The sequence below is a fragment of the Aphelocoma coerulescens genome, chromosome 11 (genome assembly GCF_041296385.1).
Source record: "Aphelocoma coerulescens isolate FSJ_1873_10779 chromosome 11, UR_Acoe_1.0, whole genome shotgun sequence".
Classification (NCBI taxonomy): domain Eukaryota; kingdom Metazoa; phylum Chordata; class Aves; order Passeriformes; family Corvidae; genus Aphelocoma; species Aphelocoma coerulescens.
Window position 1 is genome coordinate 2,311,741 of NC_091025.1, and position 6,296 is coordinate 2,318,036.

A 6,296-nucleotide genomic window follows, 5' to 3' on the forward strand; every position below is an offset into this window, starting at 1 on the left:
CAAAGGGGACATTACATCGTCTTCAAATATGCAAAAGGTTTCTGCAGAGCAGGAGGGAATTAGCTCTTCCCTGCATGCTGTGGGACCAGGATGAGAAATAATGAGCTTACATCTTGGAAAAGGCCGTAGAAATTAGGCACTGGGCTAAGGGTAAGAATAGTTGAGCACCAGAAGAAATTCCCCAGGAAAGAAATGGAATAATCACCTTTGGGTGTTTTTATTTAATGAGAAATTAGTAAAACGTCTGCTCTGAAGAGTTCAGGGAGAATTGTTCTGATCTCAGGGAGAAGGATGGGGTAAATAATCCCCTACAATCCCTGTCAGCCCTAGTTTTTCCTGAGGCAAAGGAGATGTGATTTCCCAAATTTACAAAGCAGGTTAGAGCACAGGCCGGGTTTGGATTCCAGTTCAGATCCTCCTGGCTGCACCTAATACACCAGACTAAATACCAAGTAGAGACAAAAAGAAAAACAGGTTTTCCCAACTGTTCTATCTTCCACAAGGTTGGGTTGGTGTTTTTTTGTTAAAAAGCCAGTATGAAAAAAAGCCAGTGACTCCAAACCGTGGCTGACATTCACAGCAATTCCCTTGGGAAAAACTCCCACTTTTCCTATTTTTTTCCCACATGAGCTGCCTCACAATGAAGTGAGTGTATTTCACATTCAGAATTATAAATCATCCCCTCATTTTTCTGGTACAACGGGACTGAAAAGGCTTTTTTTTCCAGGGAACAGGCAAAGCTGTTCCTCTGCAGTGCTGCACCCTTCCTGGAAGACAGTGCTCAGTGTGTGGGGCTGGGAGCTCAGCAGCTGTCAGCAGTATTAAATTCACCAGGAACACGGAGAGAAAAGCCCCATAAAATAAAAGGAAGGACACTGTGCTGATAATAACTCGCATTTCAACCTGAATTAAAATACCTCCCCTCAGTTCTTTTCTCACAAATTGTTCTTATTGATCCAGCTCAGCTCAAGATTAATGTGGTTTAGCTTTTTTTATAAGCGTGCAGCCATTACCCAGCTGCTATTGGACATTTTCAGGCAGAATCAAATAATAGAGAATTGTTTGCAATGCCTTAAAATAACTCTTCTGGGAAGTTTTCCTCTTAAATTTGCCTCAAGATGGTGGCTACCCTTAAGAACAAATTCCCACACTTCAAATGTCACCATTTGAGTTAGGAGAACTTTAGGAAGAAGTAGTGAGAATGGCAAAATACCTGTTTTGGGGGTAGAAAAGTGTAATTTGAGAAAAGTAAAGCTAAAGAGACCACTTGCAGAACATTTTGCCTGGGTGGGTTTTCTCTGAGGTCTAACAACAGCTGAGCCCGTCCCTCAGTGGGAACACAACACTGTCTGTTGGAATATCACATGTTCTAGACTATTAGACATGCTTTTTTGGTTGGCAAATCCAAGCTAACACACAGATGTGTGCAATGTCATCACAAAAACATCGTGTTCCTAGAATGTTTGGCTAAAAACTCCCTGCACTCCCTCTGCACGAAGGATTGCCCAAGACATCATTGCCGGGTACCATAACCGACATCAGTTCCTGCTGTTCCTGCTGCTCCAGCGAACGGCTCTTGGCTCCAGGATCAAGTTTTAAGTGGGAGACGTTGCTTTCACGAGGGAACACAGTAAATCAGTTGGTGTAAGCAACAGTGAGTTGTGTTTGTGTACTGCTTTTCACTCAGAAAATCCATAACGTCTTGGCAAGCAGCAACGACAGCGCGAGCGCGGGAGGCGGAGCGGGGACATCGTGGAATAACACAGCGTGTAACAAGGTCTTCCCCTGATTTTTGATACTCCTAGGATTGCAGCAATGCCCCAATGTTCAAATATTAACCGAGTACTACGTTGCCTGTGGTTCAGTTAACACCCTCCTCACTGACGCTGAGAAACAAGGACAGCGCGCTGAAGAAAGATCGTGCCCTCTTCCATAAATCATAGAATCATGGAATGTTTGGGGTTGGAAGGTTGGAATAGGTCTTAAAGCTTTGGGTTGGAAGGGATCTTAAAGCTCATCTCGTCCCACGCCCTGCAATGGGTAAGGACACCTCCCACTATCCCAGGTTGCTCCAAGCCCCGTCCAGGGGGCACTTCCAGGGATCCAGGAGCAGTCACAGCTGCTCTGGGCACCCTGTGCCAGGGCCTCACCACCCTCCCAGGGAAGAATTCCTTCCCAATATCCCATCTATCCCTGCCCTCTGGCAGTGGGAGCCAATTAAAGAGAGCTCTGCTCTAAAGCAGAAGGATGTAACCACTTCCTGAGCCATCAGCAGCTTTTCTGCAGTGCTCTGGATTTTCCCTGAAGAGCCCAGCCTGTCCAAGGGTGTTTATCCTGCAAAGTCTGGTGAGATCGATGTCCACAGAGAGAGCAAGGAAGTGGGAAATCATAGACTCAGGACAAGAAGAGCTGTTTTCCAGCTTAAAATACACACATTACAAAAACCAAAGCAAAACTCTTTGGTCTTTCTATTGGAATATTCTCCCTTTGATGTGTCCTGCCTCCAAGGATGGAGGCAGTTTTTTAGGAGGCAGGAGGAGTCTTTGTTTTTTATTACAAAGCAGAAATGTCAGTGCAGGCCCATGCCAAAAAGACATGCTGCAAATACTCTCTGTGGCAAACAGGGCTTGCAGAGAGGGTTTGTTCATCTGTCTCGGCCTGCCTTGCCACACTCTTCTGTCCCTCTTGCCAAATGGAAAATAAATCATTCTCTCCTCCCTGTTGTGGTTCTAATTGGCTGGATGTGCCATCAGCTGGCTCATCCCCGCTCAGAGCCTGGGAAGGGGTAAACACATCCAGGATTACAGAAAATGAGGACACTAACTTTGGGACCCATCCAAAGCCCTTTAGTGAGCGTGAAGACTAATTGACTACAGCAAGAGCTGCATCAGCTCCTTAATTGCTGAGGGGAAATGAAACAATAACATTTCCCCTTTCGCTGCATCCTTTTTCAAGAGCCCTGTGGTAATAGCTGCAAGCTGCCTGCCTGAGACAGCAGCACTGGAAAGCTCTGGGCCATTACTCTGGGAATGTTTTGCAAGGAGGGTGCTCAGAGAGTGCCACAGAGGCTGGGAGATGATGATAACTCACTTTTCCTGTCTTCCCTACCGTGACAAACAAAGCTGGTTGATTCAGATAATGGATTTGGTAAGATAGGGGAGAAAGCAGCAGTTTTATACTTGGATGATGGGGTGGTGGATACTGAAGTTGACGGTGAAGTTCAGTTATAACCACCCTGTTGTGCACCAGCTCTCCACCTTCTGGGCCCCAAGGACCTGGGATGTGCCCAGGCTCCAAAATTATTGTGTGTTACTCCACAAGAACAGCACTGGAATTTGGAGACAGCGAGTGTTTCTCCTCTCTGATGTGATGAAAGGCTGGGATTTCCTCACTCTGCTCTGTGGGAAGGGGAAACATGGTCACTTGGAGCACTGAGAGCTTTGCCTCAGGCTTTGCTGGGCTCTGGGTGACATCAGTGTGGGATGCAGGTGGGTGCTGCCGGGCAGACTTTTCGCCTTGCCCTTCTTCACCTGGAGTAAATCAGCACGGGGCAATGGAGTTCCTTGGGAATTGGCATGGATTTGGGATGGGCTGTCCTGCCTTCTGCTGGGCTGGACTGGAAAGGGGGTCAGTGGGCCAAGGGAAAGCCTGATTGATGAGAGATGTGGCTCAGCACCCACGGAGCCAAGACTGTGGGGTAAGGTTATAGGGGTCAGGTGGGTGAGGGAAAGGAGAGAAGGTTGTAGGGTGATTAGGCAGCAGGAGCATTCAGTGGAAAAGGAAAAAGAATAAAGTTCAGATAAAAATAGAAAGGCAAAAGAGGGGAAAGCATGTGTGTGCTCTAGACTGCCGTGGTTCTGCTCCAGGCAATGTCACCCAGGACATCTTTTGTTTCATTCACATGAAAATCCTTGCCTTCAGTACTCTTCCCTGTCCCCTCCATGAATCCATCAGTTCCTAAACAAACAGACATGACAAGGCCTTCGAAAGCTGTGTCAGAACCTTTGAGTACCAGTTGAGCATAATGTAACAACGTGGGAAAAGCCATGTGATTCCCTACAGGTGCAAAACAGCTCCGGCCGTATTTCCAGAGAGCTGGTGTTTGGTTTACATGACTCACTGTCCATGTGCTTTGGTTTAGATGCTTGGAGCAGCTTCTTGTAATGTAATCAGAACTGCGGGCACTAAATTTGTCCATCACTGAGGCCCCAAAGGATTAGCACAGCACTAAAAATGACACCTCATCCTGCACGTGGGCAGAGTCAGAGGGCGGAATGCAGCGGTTCAGCCTGGGAGAAACCGAGCGTTTGCTCATCCCAGGGTTGGAGCAATGTTGTTTGTACCACGAGGCGGCCTGGATGTGATCATCCCATGTGCATGGCCACCCAGATCCTTGGGAATCAGGGTATCCTGGCCTCGAAAACAACAGCTGCCCATCAGTAAAATCCTTGGGCAACTCAAGCATCTCATCTGGTCTGGTAGGACTTAAAAGGAGTGTGAGCAGTGGGACAAGGGGGGTGATTCTCCCCCTCTTCTCTGCTCTCATGAAACCCCACTGGAGTTCTGTGTCCAGCCCTGGAGCCCCCAATGTAAGAAGGATGTGGAGCTGCTGGAGGGAGTCCAGAGGAGCCACAGAAATGCTCCAAAAGCTGGAGCCCCTCTGCTCTGGAGCCAGGCTGGGAGAGCTGGGGGTGTTCACCTGCAGAAGAGAAGGATCCAGGGAGAGCTCAGAGCCCCTTGCAGGGCCTAAAGGGGCTCCAGGAGAGCTGGAGAGGGACTGCGGACAAGGGCTGGAGGGACAGGACACAGGGAATGGCTTCCCACTGCCAGGGGGCAGGGAGAGATGGGATATTGGGAAGGAATTCCTGTCTGTGAGGGTGGTGAGGCCCTGGCACAGGGTGCCCAGAGCAGCTGTGGCTGCCCCTGGATCCCTGGAAGTGTCCAAGGCCAGGCTGGACTGGGCTTGGAGCAACCTGGGATGGTGGAAGGTGTCCTTGCCCATGGCAGGGGGAGAATGGGATGATTTTAAGATCCCTTCCAACCCAAACCATTCTACAATTCTACAGTGTCCAAAGGTCTGTTCGTCCTTCATCCTCTGCCAGCTCCCCGCTCTGCAGAGCAGCCTCCCTGCAGCGATTCTTGTGGGCGACGCTCGCAGACTTCCTGCATCAATTAAATCTCTCTTTTCCTGGCTTCTGCCAGTTTGGGGATTTGTTGCTTGATTGTCATGGTGACTGCTGCCGTGGGACCCTCGCTGAGGGTGAGGCCCCTCCATTAGGATTCAGGGCAGCGCTTCAGCCTGCATCACTGGGGACCCTCTTGTGCTGAGCACTCTCTGAGAGCAGGGAGCTCATTCCACTGCAGAAATCCCAGCTGAACAGCATCTCTTCGCAGCAAACGAGGCTGGCTCTAATTTGTGTTAATTATGTGGAAGCAATTTGATTTCCTCGTGAGCATGTTGTCAGTGCAGTCCTCACGGTCTATTCCTGGCCAGCAGGATGAGGATGCTTAGGAACCCCGAAGGACTCTGCAGCTGTTTTGCAGAACAACATGAAAAAAATAGGACCCATTTACAAAATAAAGAGAAGAGACAAAACCCAAGATCTTTCTTGCAGAACAGCGTGGGAAAGAGGAGCCATTTCCACAAAATCTGAGGTCTGGCAGGCAGAAAAGCAGGGAGAAGAACGAATGGGGAAAAAAACAACGAAACGAACAAAACAGATGCAGAAAAGGAGCTTTTTGTAAGGAAGGAGGTTTCTCAGACAGCGCCTCGGGAACGGCGGTGACGACAGGAGCACTGGCGAGAGTCCGGGGAAGCGGAGGCACAGGGACAAGAGTCCCGCGCGGGGCGGCGTTCCTCGAGGAGCCTCGTTAGCGCAGTAGGTAGCGCGTCAGTCTCATAATCTGAAGGTCGTGAGTTCGATCCTCACACGGGGCAAAGACGGTTTCCTCCTTTTCGTTTTGTTTTTCCCCCTCCCGCAGGCAGCCTTTCCGTAGGGAATATCCTTTTTTTTTCCCATGGATTTCGAGCAGGAGGCGGGATCGAAGCGGGGGGAACGCGCTCCCCAGCCCTGCACCGGCCCGCAGCGCGCCCCGTTACCGAGCACCGGCCCCGCCATGCGCGCGGTCCCCCCGCCCGCTAGGGGGCGCGCACGCTGGTTGGATCGGTTAGGGAACAGCGTCCGCTACCGGCGGGGGCGGGGCGCGGCTAGATGAGGCGGCGCTGATTGGCGGAGCCGCGCGGTAGGCGTGGCCCAGCGGCGGGACGGGCGGCACCGATTGGCCGGGCTTTGGGG

General features: G+C 50.4%; 1 non-coding gene across 1 annotated transcript; it reads left to right on the forward strand.

The window, feature by feature from the left end:
* Window positions 1–5,865: 5,865 nt before the first annotated feature.
* TRNAM-CAU (transfer RNA methionine (anticodon CAU)) lies at window positions 5,866–5,938 on the forward strand. Its single transcript has one exon. It is a non-coding gene; the product is annotated as a tRNA-Met (tRNA).
* Window positions 5,939–6,296: the final 358 nt, after the last annotated feature.